General features: G+C 41.0%; 1 protein-coding gene across 1 annotated transcript in view; it reads left to right on the top strand.

Moving 5' to 3' along the window:
- Positions 1–14,302: 14,302 nt before the first annotated feature.
- The window catches only part of Cmklr2 (chemerin chemokine-like receptor 2), a 56,000-nt gene continuing 53,912 nt past the window's right edge, over positions 14,303–16,390 (top strand). Inside the window, exon 1 of the mRNA XM_048344195.1 lies at positions 14,303–14,442. The gene's annotated coding sequence lies outside the window, so the exon portion shown is untranslated. The remainder of the gene's footprint in view (positions 14,443–16,390) is intronic.

Consider the following 16,390-nt stretch of genomic DNA (forward strand, 5'->3'; position numbering starts at 1 on the left):
TGATTGCCTAAAAAGCAATAATGACTCTAACAAGGTTATCTGATTATCCCTTAAACCTCTTTTACTTTATAATAGCCTCTCAAATACTATTATCTTCATACCATAGATTTGTTGGCATCATCCTTTAGAATGTTCCAAGATTAAAAAAAAATGTTTTGACCTGTCTCATTTAATACCCCTGCACATATTAAATTGTCTCTGAGGGCTGAAGGTGGCTTCTTTTGAGAGCATGTACCTAGCATGTCTCCTTCTCAGGTCATTTAACATCTCTATCCCCTGCAGCTTCTATAAAATGGTAATTAGATTTAGAGACTTGATCAGATTTAGTTCAGCTTATTTTAGGCAATAACTTCACAGATAATGCTTTGCCCTTTTGATTATAGCACATCAAGAGGCACAGAATGTCTGGTCATCCCACTCTAAATGACTCTAAGATTGATCCATGGGTTCAGATACTAATAGCCTGATTCCTCAATTGCAAAATCTACCCCCCCATTAACCTTTAATCTAGTTATTTTAGCATCTACTAAAGATCATTGCTTAGATCTATTATGTCCTTAAGAGTTATGAAATGGAAGCACAGGTGACGGGGTTCACACTCCTGTAATCCTGATCACATGGGAGGCCCGAGGCCCTGGGCAAAAAACTCAAGATTCTATCCAAAAAATAACTAAAGTAAAAAAGGGCTGGAGTGTGGCTCACATGGTTGAATACTAGCAAGCATGAAGCCCTGAATCCAATCCCTCAGACAAAAAGAAAAAGAAAAAAAGAGAAAGAAAGAAAAAGAGGCTGCAACATGGTGAATTTCTACTTTTATTATTAGGTGGATTTTTTATGTAAAGAACTTTCCCTTCCCAACGATTTGGCTATCTTGGAATACAGTGTCTACAGGAAATCCATGGAAAACGCTTCCTTATTTCCAGGGTAATCAGAGCAAATGAGTAATGACGCCTTAACAACCTCCAAGGAATTTTTCCTTAAACATCATTATGAACTCATAGACCTTTAATGTATTTGATGAGTTGCAGTCATGATTTATCCTGACTCTTGCCCCGAGTGCCTCTTTGCAGACCAGAGGGGAGCCCTTCTGGAACGACTCAGGCATCTTTGTTTTCCAGCACAAGGGCACTGACCTCCTATTACACTTTTCCTGTCACTTCCCTAGGGAGCAGCAAGGGGTTTTAGAGCCTACCATCTGGTCAATGTTGGTAGTGATTGCTACTGGCTTTTTGTTGCTCCTAGGTGTCTTGGAGAAAGAGCAGAGCTAGAATGTACCTTTTTAAGACAGAAAAATAATTTTGTGTCCATTCATACCTTTGTAGTTCAAGTTTATGGTTACAATGTATTCGCTTAAGTTCTCTAATTTTTGTACATTATCTCTTTGCTCTTACATTGAATATTTTCATTCTGAAGAATACTGATGTGAACTTTAATCTTGGTTAATTTTTTCAGAAGATTTATAATAATTTCAAAATAATTCTGCCAATATTGCCTACTAACACTAATTATTAAATTATTAAGTTATTTGTAATTCTTCTGTTCCATAGGGCTATGTAGGTAAAATAAGCTTTAAACACATTTGAAGTATTTTTCCCTCACATGAATATGCTACCAACTTCACATGTACTAGGTTCATTATTTTTAGCTTGTTTTTAACTTAATTTGGGGGGGCAGTACTGAGATTGAACTTACAACCTTACACTTGCTAGGCAGATACTTTATAACTTGTGCCAAATCAAGAACCCAGCCTGTCTGCCCTTGTTTTTTCTTATTTTATTTATTTTGGGGTGGTACTGGGGCTTGAACTCAGCCCCAAGCCTGAGCATTGTCAGCCTTTTTCACTCAAGGCTGGTTCTCTACCACTTGAGCCACAGCTCCACTTTGCTCTTTTTAGTGGTTAACTAGAGTCTCATGGACTTTCCTGCTTGGTTAGAACCACTCTTCTTGTTTTTTGTTTTTTGTGGATTTTTTGCTTCCGTGTTCAATCCTTTATTCTTTTTTTTAATAATTACTTATTTATTTGTTAAAGTGATGTAGTTATAGTTTCATATATAAGGCCATGGGTACATTTCTTGTACTATTTGTTACCTCTTCCCTCATTCCCTCCTCCCCCTCCCTCTTCTCCTCTCCCCCCATGAGTTGTTCAGTTGGTTTACACCAAATGGTTTTGCAAGTATTGCTTTTGGAGTTGTCTTTTTATCCATTGTTTCTCAATTTTGATATTTCCTTTCACTTCCCTAGTTTTAATACCAGTATATACAGTATCCAGGGTACTCAGATGAGATACAGTGATAGTGCGGGTACAACCACAGGAAGGGGATACAAGAGGATCATCAACAGAAGAAGCTATGGTTTCACATGGCATGTTGAAAGTAATTACAACAGTGATATAACACTCGTTTCCATAACATGGAGTTCATTTAGCATCATCTTATGTGTTCATAAGGGCATAGCTATTGGGCTCTTGTGATCCTCTGCTGTGACTAGCCTAAACCTGTACTAATTATTCCCTATGAGGGAAACCATAGAGTCCATGTTTCTTTGGGTCTGGCTCACTTCACTTAGTATAATTTTTTTCAAGTTCTTCCATTTCCTTACAAATGGGCTAATGTCATTCTTTCTGATAGAGGCATAAAATTCCATTGTGTATATGTACCACATTTTCCTGATCCATTCATCTACTGAGGGGCATCTGGGTTGGTTCCATATTTTAGCAATGACAAATTGTGCTGCAATGAACATTGTTGTGCTGGTGGCTTTAGTGTGTTCTTTTTTTTTTTTTTTTTTTGCCAGTCCTGGGCCTTGGACTCAGGGCCCGAGCACTGTCCCTGGCTTCTTTTTTGCTCAAGGCTAGCACTCTGCCACTTGGCCACAGTGCCACTTCTGGCCTTTTCTATATATGTGGTGCTGGGGAATCAAACTCAGGGCTTCATGTATACAAGGGGAGCACTTTTACCACTAGGCCATACTCCCAGCCCCTTTAGCATGTTCTTGTTTGTAATCTTTTAGGTAGATGCCCAAAAGTGGGGCTGCTGGGTCGTAATGGGCTAAAGACTTAAAAAAAGACTTCTCTGAATAGGAAATGAGAATGGCCAAGAGACACATGAAAAAGTGCTCTACATCACTGGCCATAAAAGAAATGCAAATCAAAACAACATTGAGATTCCACCTTACCCCAGTAAGAATGTCCATTATCAGGAAAACTAACAATAAAAAATGTTAGAGGGGATGTGGCCAAAAGGGAACCCTACTTCATTGTTGGTGGGAATGTAAACTTGTCCAGCCACTCTGGAAAGCGATATGGAGATTCCTCAGAAGGCTAAAAACATAGAGCTCCACTAGGACCCAGAACCACTCTTCAGTGAGCTGGGAATATGGCTTAGTGGTAGAGTGCTTGCCTAGCATGCACGAAGACTGGGGTTCGATTCGTCAGCACCACATACACAGAAAAAGCCAGAAGGGGCGCTGTGGCTCAAGTGATAAGAGTGCTAGCCTTGAGCAAAAGGAAGCCAGGGACAGTGCTCAGGCCCTGAGCTTAAGCCCCAGGACTGGCAAACTCTTCAGATCTTCAGATCTTCAGCCTTATGATTAGCTAGGATTACATGTCTGAGTCACTAAAGCCTGGCTTGCTCGAGTTATTTTTCAGATGAAACCTTCAGTTTTTGCCCAGGACCAGATTTACCTATGGCCCCTGGGATAGCTGGCGATGACAGGCAGGACTCAGCACACTCAGCACACTGATTAAGATAGACTCTTGCTAACTTTTTGCCTTGGTTGGCTTCACGCTATCATTCTCCCAATCCGTACCTCCGAGGGAACTGGTATTACAAACATGAGCTCCTTTGTCACGCCTTGTTTTCAGGTTTTAATGATTGGCCTCCTCTTTTGATTAAATTTTGCTCTTTTCATAATAAAAATATGGTTACCAAGACAAAATTATGTGTCAAGGTACATTTAGACAAATTGAGCTCTTATCCTACCCCATCTAAAAATAATCATTTTAATTTAGTATTATGAATTATACATCCATGCTCAAACATACCTTCTTTCTTATTCAAACAGTAGCATAATATATATTCTGAGTCAGTTCTTTTCCTCTTAAAACATAGCTTGGTTATTACTGAATATCAGAAAATAGAGATATTCTTTATTCCTTTGTCATATACAACAGAGTCCATTGTGTATATGTACTATAATCTCTTTGATTTAGACATATCTCTTTTATAGCAGCACAGAGTTGAATTACCTTGTTTTCTATTATCCCCCAAAGGTTTGTAATTTTATAACGTAATTACTGATATTAGCTGAAATACAGCTTGCACGACATATCTGTGAATGGCTATCATAGAAAAATGTTCGCTTCCACTTAAATTAGGTCATGGTGTATATAAGCAAGGCAGAATTATAGGAAGCAGTAATTTTACCTTTTGTGTTTTCCTCCTCACAGAGAACACTGTAGTTGTACAACAGGATGCCGTGTCTGATACCAGCCTCTCAGGACATACCACCAGCAAAGTTCATACAAGTATCTCCTAAGTCAGGGGAGAATAAACTTAAGATGAGATAAATAAACATCATCTGGGAACCATCTCTTCCATTTTATTGCTCTTTAACAGCTTAACAAAAATCATAAGGATGTTAAAACAGACTAAGAATGTAGAGAGTGACCACAAGGTCAATAATGTTCATTGCGAAGTTTTATAGTTACCTATTAGACAGTAGTCACATTGACCACCACGGGTTGAGGGGAAGGAGGTCATTGTAGATCTCAAAATCATCCACAAAGAGCCTCAGGGTTCTTCCCTACTCTATGCTGGGATGCCTGGATGGTATGAGAAGCAGAATCAGAAGATGGTGAGCCAGGCTCTCAGCCCAAGCCTAAGTGCTCTTTGCTGATCCTAAATCCTGTTGGACAGTGACACAGCAGGTCAGATCTCGGTTACAAGATCTGTCACCTCTAGAAATGGGACAGCAAGAGTTTACAGAATAAATTCTCTACTTGTAGAGAATGCCACATTACCATTTGCTTCATGACTGGTGAAGTCCATTGACTCTCCCCAAAACCTTGTCTTCTCAGTCACTTCTGAGCTAAAGTCCTACTGAAGAATGAATTCATTAACCAAGTTCATTTTTTTCATTGTGATTTCTTTTTACTGGTGTACATTAACTGTACATACATGCACACAATGCACTTGGATACATTCATCCCTCCATCACTCTTTAGTCCTTTCTCTCTTCTCCAGTTTCTTCATTCTCCATTCATTCTCCTTGACCTTCTTTTTGGATTTATTCTTCTAACTTCCACAAATAAGAGAAAACAAGTGCCACTCGTCTCTGTGGGACTGGCTTATTGCTCTTACAATCATGAGCACCAAGTTCATCTACAAGTTCATTTTGATGAACTACAAAAACAATTGCACCTGCTTTCGACTTCAAGGACAAGCGAGAGTTTTCTCTACTTCCTTTAGAAGTAGCCTTAGAATTTTAACAACAATGAATTGAGTACATGCCAGAGACTATGTTCAGCAAACCAACTTAGGTGCTTTCTTTTCACTCTATCCTTATAACAATTCTATGTGGCAGAGTTATTCAGTTTTTTTGTTGGTTGCTTTAAAAACAAACTTATTGCCTGGTGCTGGTGGCTCATGCCTGTAATCCTAGCTACTCAGGAGGCTGAGATCCAGAAGATCAAGATTTGAGGCCAGTTGAGGCAGAAAAGTTAGCAAGTATCCAACTCTAAAATAACCAGCAAAAACCTGGAAGACTGGCTTAAGTATTACGATGTCAGCCAAGCAAGGATGAGTCCCTGAGTTCAAACCCCAGTACTGTCAATACACAACAAAACATGTAATCAGATTCATGTAATGATACCTGGTCATCATTGTTCAAGGGATTTGACACGGCATGATGCATCAAGTTGTATTTTGACAACACAGACTCACAAAATCAAAGGAAGAGTGACCCGTGCACATAAGGGCTCAGATCTCCCTCCAAATAAGAAGTGTGGGGGTAGAAGAAGGTTGCTGCTATCACATTTAGGTGCCTCCACAATTTCAAGGTTGAAGAACAACATATTGGCACAGGTTTAGGAGTTCAAGGCCAGCCTGAGATATGCAGTGAGGCCTTATTTCTTACGAACTCACGGTTAAGATGTCTGGGAGTTTAGATTTTTAAATTACTTTTCCCCTACCTCCACCTGTATTCGTCCTTCCCTTTTATTTCCTCAAGACCTGCTGAAGCTACAGATACATTGTGAGCCTTTCAAGAAGTGAGTACAGTGCTGAGCCAGCTTTTCTGGACCTCCCCCCCCCACCCCCACCCCCCCACCCCACAATGTTTTCAGCTTAAATCACAGCGTGTGAGGGTCTGGGGGAATGGGGATGTATGTGTGTGTGTGACAAAGTACCTTCCCAGCCAGTGGAAGGTCCTGAATTCAAACCCCAATATCAAAATAAAATAAACCTCAGTGGCCCATTGGCAGTGTCCGTGAGAAAGCTAGGAAACGTAGTGCTCTGTCTGTGTATGTTGTTGTCCTGAATGAAATGATGGCGGTTGATGGTAAGGAAAAAGTGAAGACTACATTTTGTGCAGGCAAATGTGATGCCTGCTACAAGGTGAAGTTAAGAGCACCTTATTAATAGTAAGTGTAACCAGAAAGCATCCTGGGCAATTCATGCAAGAAATAATATAGTATTAATATCAATAGCATTAATAACATGAATATGGAATAACATTCTGGGTTTGGAGGGATTGGAGGAGGGATTGAGGGGTTTGGGGTTTTTGTTGTTGTTGTTTTGCAGTATTGGAGTTTGAACTCCTAATCTTGCACTTGTTTGGCTTGCTAATAGATGGTCTATTTCTTAAGCCATACCTCCAGCTGGCTTTTTGCTAGTTGATTTTGGAGACAGAATCTTATAGACTGTGAACCTCCAGATGTCAACCTCCTAAATAGCTAGGATTACAGATGTGAGCTAGGGGCTGGGAAAAATGGCCTAGTGGTAAGAGTGCTTGCCTCATATACAGATGTGAGCTACTGGTACCTGGCTCACTTTTTTTTTTCTCCAAATACTTCTTATTCAGCCTAGGCTGCTCTCATACTTGCAATCCTACTGCCTTAACTTCCTGAGTGCTAGGATTACAGGCATTTGTTGGTCAACCACACTTGCCTCCAGATCTTACTCTTCATGTGACTATTATATATATATATATAATGTTATGTATTATATACACTATTATGATATATATATGTATATATATATATATATAATCAGGTTGGAAGCCAACATGGGCAGACATATACGAGAGACTCTCACCCCCAATTAACGAGCAAAAGTTGGAAATGGAGCTGTGTCTCAAGTGGTAGAGCATCATCAGCCTTGAACAAAAATGCTGAATGTTCTTGGCCCCAAGTTCAAGCCCTGGTATGGCACAAAAACAAAACAAACCCCAAAGCACCCAACACAACTACCATGCACTCTAGCACTTAGGCCACAGCTCCACATTTTTTTTTTGACAGTCCTGGGCCTTGAACTCTGGGCCTGAGCACTGTCTCTGGCTTCTTTTTGCTCAAGGCTAGCACTCTGCCACTTGAGCCACAGAGCCACTTCTGGCCATTTTCTACATATGTGGTGCTGAGGAATCGAACCCAGGGCTTCATGTATAGGAGGCAAGCACTCTTGCCAGTAGGCCATAATCCCAGCCTCCACATCTTTTTTGATAATTAATTGTACATAAGAGTCTCACGGACTTTTCTGTTTGGGCTGGCTGCAAACTATGATCTTCAGATCTGAGTCTTCTCAGTAGCTGGGATTACAGATGTGAGCCACTGCGCTCAGCAATATTTCTTTATAGTTAAAAAAAAATTACAAATCCCTTCCTCTAGCATTTTGAAGTATACAGTGTATATGTGTGTGTATATATATGTATATATGTGTACACACACACATATAAAATCTATCTGCAGTCCCCTTACTTGGCAATAACACCAAAATTTGTTACTCCTACCTGACTGTACTTCAATACCAGTTAATTGACCTTTCCTACTCTTTCCTCCCTACTACCTTGCAATCCTCTGGCAACCAACATTCTACTCAACTTCTGAGAAATTAACTTTTTTAAAGATTCCCAATGTAAGTGAGATCATGTGAAGCCTGTTTTTCTGTACTTGGCTTATTTCCCTTTGCATGATGATCTGCAGTTCATAGTTCCATCTATGTTGTTACAAATGACAATATTTCATCCCTTCTTATGGCTGAGTGGTATTTCACACACACATGTAGTACATTTTCTTTATCCATTCATCACTTGATGGACAGTGAGATTGTTTCCATTTCTTGGCTATTGTGAATAATGCCGCAATAAACACAGGAGTGTGGCTGTCTCTTTGACAAACTGATTTCATTTCCTTTGAATACATACCCACAAAGTGAGATTGCTGGATGATATGGTAGCTCCATTTTTAATTTTTACAGGAACCTTCATATTATGTTGCAGAATGGATGCACTAATTTACATTCCTATCAACAGTCTGCAAGGGTTATCTTCTTCCTACACATCCTCTTTGGCACTTGCCATCTTTTGTCTTTTTGACAATAGCTATTCTTTCTGGGGTATTTGTTGTTTTTGTTTTGTTAAATAGGTTCTCTGTCTTTGAGATGCAATCTCCCTATATTGCCCAGCTAGATCTGAACTTCTGAGTTTAAGGGATCCTCCCACTTTAGCCTCACGGGTAGCTTTCACGATGGGTGCAAGCCACTGAGCCTGGTTGAGTAAGGTGATACCTCATTGTGGTTTTGATTTACATTTCTCTGATTATTATTTTTGCAACTTTTTTGATCAATAGAACAAGAGAAAAAGAAATCAAACATCTAGTATGCTCTTTTATTGAGCTCTAAGTGTCATAACTTTGTGCTCCCCTCATTGAGGGCTTGGTGAAGCTACAAATAGGTAATTCCAAGCTAATCTTTTCTAGAGGATGCAGGAAGAGTTTTCACTTTTTAATACCAACATGTTTTTGTTTTTGTGCCAGTTACTGGGGCTTGAACTCAGGGCATAAGCTCTATCCCAGAGCTTTTTTGCTCAAGCCTAGTGCTCTACCACGAGCCATACCTCCACTTCTAGCTGGTTAACTGGACCTAAGGATCTCATGGATTTTTCTGCCTAAGCTGGCTTTGAACTATAATCATCAGATCTCAGCCTTCTGAGTAGCTAGACATGTACAGATGGGAGCCACTGGCATGTGGCCCCATTCTTACATGTTTTGTTTTTGTTTTTGTTGTTGTTTTGCCAGTCCTGGGCCTTGGACTCAGGGCCTGAGCACTGTCCTGGCTTTTTTTTGCTCAAGGCTAGTAGTACTTTGCCACTTGAGCCACAGTGCCACTTCTGGCTGTTTTCTATATATGTGGTGCTGGGGAAATGAACCCAGGGCTTCATGTATGTGAGGCAAGCACTCTTGCCACTAGGCCATATTCCCAGCCCCATTCTTACATGTTTTATAATTCAACAAAAATATCTCCTCTTTGCTTCCTAGGTCTCACAAAACTTAAATGTTGTTGCTCAGGGCAGCTCCAAGTAGCATGCTCTGCATGACAGCATTTTAAAAACAAGGAGCCTTATTATATTAAAGATGTCTCATTATGGTAATTACTTCACTATAAGTGCAGTGTATAACACATCACATTATTTAATTTTATCAAATAGCTTCCTAAATTGTTTGTTGACAGATAACACCAGAATCTATTTCTAGTTTTCCTAAATTGTAGCCTGTGCTAGGATTTTATATTTCACTTTAATATTTCTTAAAATTTGCTTATGTTAGAAGCCAACTTGAAAGTACTTTATTTCTGTATAAGATGAACCTGTAATAGCTTAGAAAGATGATTTGACAACACCAAAACTTTCTAGACTAGCAGTCAAGTTTCTGCTGTGTGTGTGTGTGTGTGTGTGTGTGTGTGTGTGTGACTATTACGGCTTGAACTCAGAGCCTTGCACTCTTGCTCAGCTTTTTCACTCATAGCTGGTGCTCTACCACTTGAATCAATCTTCCACTCCCAAATTTTTGCTGATTAATTGGGTTTAAGAGTCATGGATTTTTCTGCCCAGGCTAAGACTTTCTGCTGTGACCCTCCGATCTCAGCTTCCCAAGTAGCTAGGATTATAGGTATGAGGCTACGGTACCCAGCTAAGTTCCCACTTTTAAAAAGAACATCTGTAGAGCCTAACAAAGTTGTTACAAGCAATTTTTGTGTGGATGTATATGTGTGCTGGTCTTGGGGCTTGAACTCAGGGCCTGGACACTCTACCACTTGAGCAATGGTTCAACTTCCAGCTTTTCGGTCGTTACTTGGAACTAAGAGTCTCATGAATTTTCCTGCCCCAGAGCACTTCAAATGTCAAACTTCAGATCTCAGCCTCCCAAGTAGCTAGATTCACAGGCATGAGCCATGACTACAAGCAATTCTTTTTTTTGGCCAGTCCTGGGCCTTGGACTCAGGGCCTGAGCACTGTCCCTGGCTTCTTCCCGCTCAAGGCTAGCACTCTGCCACCTGAGCCACAGCGCCCCTTCTGGCCATTTTCCATATATGTGGTGCTGGGGAATGGAACTGAGAGCTTCATGTGTAGGAGGCAAGCACTCTTGCCACTAGGCCATATTCCCAGCCCAACAAGCAATTCTTTTAAACTTTTAAAATTGTTATTATAAAGGTGACATACTGAGAGATTATAGTTATATAAGTCAGGAAAAGAGTACATTTGTTTTTGAACAATGTCATTTCTTCCCTCCCTACAAGCAATATTTTTGAGTAATACCTAGTGACACTGAAAAAAATGCTCATGATGTAAGTAAAATGGGTCGGTAATGAAACTCCACGTGTAAATCAATCTCACTTAGATATTTAAAATATCATATATATCAGCCAAGATTGGCTTCTTTTTGTTTGTTTTTTTTTTTTTTTGGCCAGTCCTGGGCCTTGGACTCAGGGCCTGAGCACTGTCCCTGGCTTCTTCCCGCTCAAGGCTAGCACTCTGCCACTTGAGCCACAGCGCCGCTTCTGGCCGTTTTCTGTATATGTGGTGCTGGGGAATCAAACCTAGGGCCTCGTGTATCCGAGGCAGGCACTCTTGCCACTAGGCTATATCCCCAGCCCAAGATTGGCTTCTCTAAATGGTGCAGTTAAAGATGATTTTAGGAGAGGCTGAAAATGAGTAATACAGATCAGATGAATTTTATTAAAGTCCATATTTATATTCATGTGTATAAAGGTAATAAACCTCTTTGAACAATTAATTTATGATAATAAGGAATTTCAAAAATCATTTTATGCTTTTTTGTATTTTCTTTCTCTTGTTATTTTTGGTCATAGTGGGGACTGGACTTAGGGTCTCTCACTTATTAAGAGGGTTTGTTTTGTTTTGTTTTGTTTTTTAGCAGTCCTGGGGCTTGAATTCAGGACCCTAGCACTGTCTCTGGCTTCTTTTTGCTCAAGGCGCTCTACCACTTGTGCCACAGTGCCACTTCCAGCTTTTCCTGTATATGTGGTACTGAGGAATCAAATCCAGGGCTTCATGCATGCTAGGCCACATTCCCAGCCCCTTATGAAGAGTTTTTGAGAGGAAGAATATTTTATCACTGATCTTGTTTAGATTTGCTTACTTGTGATAAGGTATGGTTTTATTGTTGTTTTTAAATTCCCTGGACAGTCCACCCTTATGGCCTATACCTGTGTGGATTGCTCCCTATTATATATCCTTTGAAGGGCTGGTTAAGTTTTAGAAGGGCAAGCCCAGCAAGCACCAGGCTCTGGCTTCAATCCCCAGCACTGCAACAGAACCAAACCAAAAACTATCCCATAGTTCTAAGCTCATTGAAGTTTATTGTATCTTTACCCTTTATAATGCATTCAGGTTTTACTAGGGAAATACCTGAATTTATTATTTTTTTATTTTTTTTTTGCCAGTCCTGGGGCGTGGACTCAGGGCCTGAGCACTGTCCCTGGCTTCTTTTTTGCTCAAGGCTAGCACTCTGCCACTTGAGCCACAGCGCCACTTCTGGCCATTTTCTGTATATGTGGTGCTGGGGAATCGAACCCAGGGCCTCATGTGTATGAGGCAGGCACTCTTGCCACTAGGCCATATCCCCAGCCCTTTGTTGTTGTTTTGAGACAATGTTTTGCTAGGTAGCCCAGGCTGGCTTCGAACTGCAGTCTAGAGCCTCATCCTCCTGAGTTCAGAGGTTTACTTTTTTTTTTTTTTTTTGGCCAGTCCTGGGCCTTGGACTCAGGGCCTGAGCACTGTCCCTGGCTTCCTTTTGCTCAAGGCTAGCACTCTGCCACTTGAGCCACAGCGCCACTTCTTGGCCGTTTTCTGTATATGTGGTGCTGGGGAATCGAACCCAGGGCCTCATGTATACGAGGCAAGCACTCTTGCCACTAGGCCATATCCCCAGCCCTACTTTTTTTTTTTTTAACCAGTCCTGGGGCTTAAACTCAGGGCCTGAGTGCTGTCCCTGGCTTCTTTTTGTTCAAGGATAGCACTCTACCACTTGAGCCACAGCATCACTTCCAGCTTTTTCTGTTTATGTGGTGCTGAGGAATCGAACCCAGGTCTTCATGCATGCCACACAAGCACCCTACCACTAAGCCACATTCCCAGCCCAATGAACAAATCTGCTGGGCACTGTGACTCACACCTGTAATCCTAGCTACTCAAGAGGCTGAGATCTAGCGGACCAAAGCTCAAAGACAGCCCTGGTAGAAAAACATATAGACTCCATCTCCAAAATAGCCAGCCAGAAACTGATCTGAACCAGGCATTGGTGGCTCATGCCTGTAATCCCAGCTACTCAGGAGGCTGAGATCTGAGGATCATAGTTTGAAGCTAGTCTGGGCAGGAAAGTCCATAAGACTCTTATCTATAATTAACCACCAGAAAACTGGAAGTGAAGCTGTGACTCAAAGTGATAGAGCACTAGCCTTGAGTGAAAAAGCTCATGGAGAGCACCTAGGCCCTCAGTTCAAGCCCCATGACCAAAAAAAAAAAAAAAAAAGTGGGTGCGGGGGGAGCTGATCTGGAGGTTCAACTGGCAGAGCATTAGCTGACCAAGCATTAGACCCTAAGTTCAAGCCCTGGTACCAGCAAAACAAGGAAAACAAACACCTAAAATACATTATCTTAAACAAAAGAAAGAGAGAGAGAGAGGAAGGAAGGAAGGAAGGAAGGAAGGAAGGAAGGAAGGAAGGAAGGAAGGAAGGAAGGAAGGAAGGCTGATTGTCAAATGTACTTATCATTTCATGGGTTCAATTTTATTAAAGGAATTCAACAGGCCTTTCACAGGGGTGGAAAACTGCAAATTGCTGGAGAATGTAGACAGGTGGGGCCCATGAGTAAGGAGGGCAGGGTAGACAGGTGTGGGGCAGGAAGCAATGCCTACGTAGGGGACAGGCAGCCTGAGAACCATTGCTACTCCGCCACCTCCATCTTCTTCATGGGACACTGCCCAGTGTTCTTGGACTTGCCAGATTTTTCCATGAGGAGTCAATAATCTAGGTGACCATTTAAATTTTTTTTCTTGATTTTTTTTTTTTTAATGTTAGAAGCTAATTCAAAACTGGGCACTGGTGGCTCATGCCTGTAATCCTAGCTACTCAGGAGGCTGAGATCTAAGGATCACAGTTCAAAAGCCAACCCAGGCAGGAACGTCCACGAGAATCTTGTCTCCAATAAACTACTCAAACAAAAGCTGGAAGTAGTGCTGTGGCCCAAGTGTTAGAGCACTAGTTTGGAGTACAGTGCATAGACCTGAGTTCAAGCCCCAGACCAAAAAGACAAAAAAAAAAAAGAAAAAAAGAAAAAAGAAAGTTAATTCAAATTCTAGAAAACACTGCAATGTAAACAAATTATACCCACAGCTGGAGCTATGTCCCTAGGCTACCAATATCCTAATGAAACATGCAAAACTAGCAGCTGAAGCAGCTCAAAGAGAAAATATGCTTTATTCTCTGACCTTTTTCCTTCCCTAAAACCGAGATGTTTTACAAGACCTCCACAGATACCCTTACATCATGTTCATAATTATGTGCAGTTTAAGGAGAAAAGTCGTGTAATTAGAGTAGGTAGTTGGGAGTGGCTTGAACTCCCAGAGCAGCCCTTTCTGCCGAGCCTGGGCCAAGGATGCTGTCACCCAGACGCCTGTGGGCTAACTGATGGACAACAGATTTATTTAACTGCTGGCAAACCACATTTCCTTTTCGAGGGCAAAAAGTTAAAAGATTATTTACCTCCCTTGGTTCCAAAGGGAGAAAATACTTCTTCCTTGATTGACTCAAGGCAGCTGCGACCAGTTCTCCCAGAGAGAAGCATTAAATCTGAAGGCTTCAGAGCGAGCATCTTGGCTCCACGCCTGCCTTCGGGCCCCCTCACAGCCCACAGCACAGGCACCTTCCAGAGGTGAGTATTTATTTGCTTCTCCAAAACTTTACCCTCCCACTCGAACACTCCTGTGCAGATGAGTCAGAGTAGGTAAGAAAGAAAAAAAAATTGACTGAAAGCCTTTTATCAAGATCTCATTTGAATTGACATTTAGTGGATTGTGAAGGTTTATTCAAATTAGAGAGAAAATAGGAGCTGTTCCCCTTATTTCCTTAGAGAATCAGAACTTCGGGTATCATAGTGAAAAAGATGGAGAGGCTGTCTCTTGACAAATCTGGGCCTCCACCTCTTTGTTCCCTCATATTCTCAAGGCTCAGTTCCTGCAGGAGGTCATACAGGATTACAAAAGCTAAAATGTATGAGGGACGAGGTAACAAACAGTACAAGAAACATATCCAATGCCTAACGTATAAAAAGCTAAAATGTGGGTGAGGTTTTTGTCCTCAGTGGCCCTTAAGAATTCTCTGGCTTAAGTAGCATGAAAATGACACTGTGGCAGAGTTATCATGTAGAGCCACAGGGCCACAGAGTCTGTGCTATGAAGCCATTTCTAGCTGAAGACAGCTTTACCAATTCTGGCCCCACTGAGAAACCAAATAGAATAAAGGCCGCAAAGGCACATCTCTAACCTTGCCTACCTGCAAGAACAAGCAGGCCCAAAAGGGACTTTTGTATGTGTAGTGATCATCTTTGATGAAAAAAGAGCCAAAGAATCTAAATGTGGATCCATTTTTCACAAATCAACTTCCTTGTGGGGAAAAAAAAAATGTGAGAAAAAATGTCCCTTTGTGTATATCTCCCAGTGTTCACATGTAGACTCACTGTTTTGTTTTTTTTGAAACAACAGCAGGATTAGGCATGATGATTGATAAAAATGAACAGGACTAATAGTATTTTCCAAGTTTATGTCCTTAAAATTCCTAGCATCATTTAGGCTTCCTAGGGCATCTCTGTTGTTTTAACATCAGACAAGAAGGAGAAACAATGTTATTCTTGATCCTTTCAGAAGAGAGGAGAGCCTGTCTAATGCTAGTAGCTCACATCTATAATCCTAACTACTTTGAGGACTGAGATTTGAGGATCATGGTGCAAAGCCAGCCAGGCAGACACATCCATAAGACTCTTATCTACAATTAACCACCAAAAAGCCAGAAAGTAGACCTGTGGTCAAGCAGTAGAACACCAGTCTTAAGTGGAAAAAGCCAAGCAAGAAGAGTGTAAGGCCCCTGTTCAAGCCCCTGTACACACACACACACACACACACACACACACACACTAAAGCAAATAAAAATATTAAGAAAACAGGGAGCCAAGTAAACCCCAATTTTTTATGCAGATGTGGCTTAAAACAGATAGAAGCGATGACTCACTTAAAATCACCCAACTATTTCTAAGTATTAGAACTCCATTAAATTCCTACAAATCTCTGCCTTTTATGCTATATCTATGACATAGAATACTTCTCTAACAGTGGGGGGAAAAGCTAGCTTTACGTTATGGATAATCCTGTTTTGCCAAAGGATATGACAGAGGCACTGTTTATCTTGCCCAGCTGTGCCCAGATGGCTCCTAGGCATGAATCATACATATATTCCTTCAACTCCATGAAGCAGGAGCTGTAACAGGTTTCAGAGAATTTGCAAATGGATTACTGGTGAAACTGTCCTGAAATCTCTTATCTGGTAAAAGTTACTGCTACTCCTTTCTTCCATTCATTCAATTCTGTAAACATATTTTCCAATAAGGAGATGGGTAAATCTCTTAAAAGAATGGTCTTTGGAGTCAAAATTAAAGGACCAAACTCCAATCCTACCCCTTTCTGTATAGGCTATACTAGATCTCCAATTAACTGACTTACCAGCTTAACCAATGTCCAGACAACCTGGCTAATCTATTATGTATTATCTGTTGCAGCTTTAATGCTCAGAGGTGCCAGACAGATTATCTAGTACACCTAAGCACCTCA

Source organism: Perognathus longimembris, chromosome 4, assembly GCF_023159225.1.
Source record: "Perognathus longimembris pacificus isolate PPM17 chromosome 4, ASM2315922v1, whole genome shotgun sequence".
NCBI classification, from domain to species: Eukaryota; Metazoa; Chordata; class Mammalia; order Rodentia; family Heteromyidae; genus Perognathus; species Perognathus longimembris.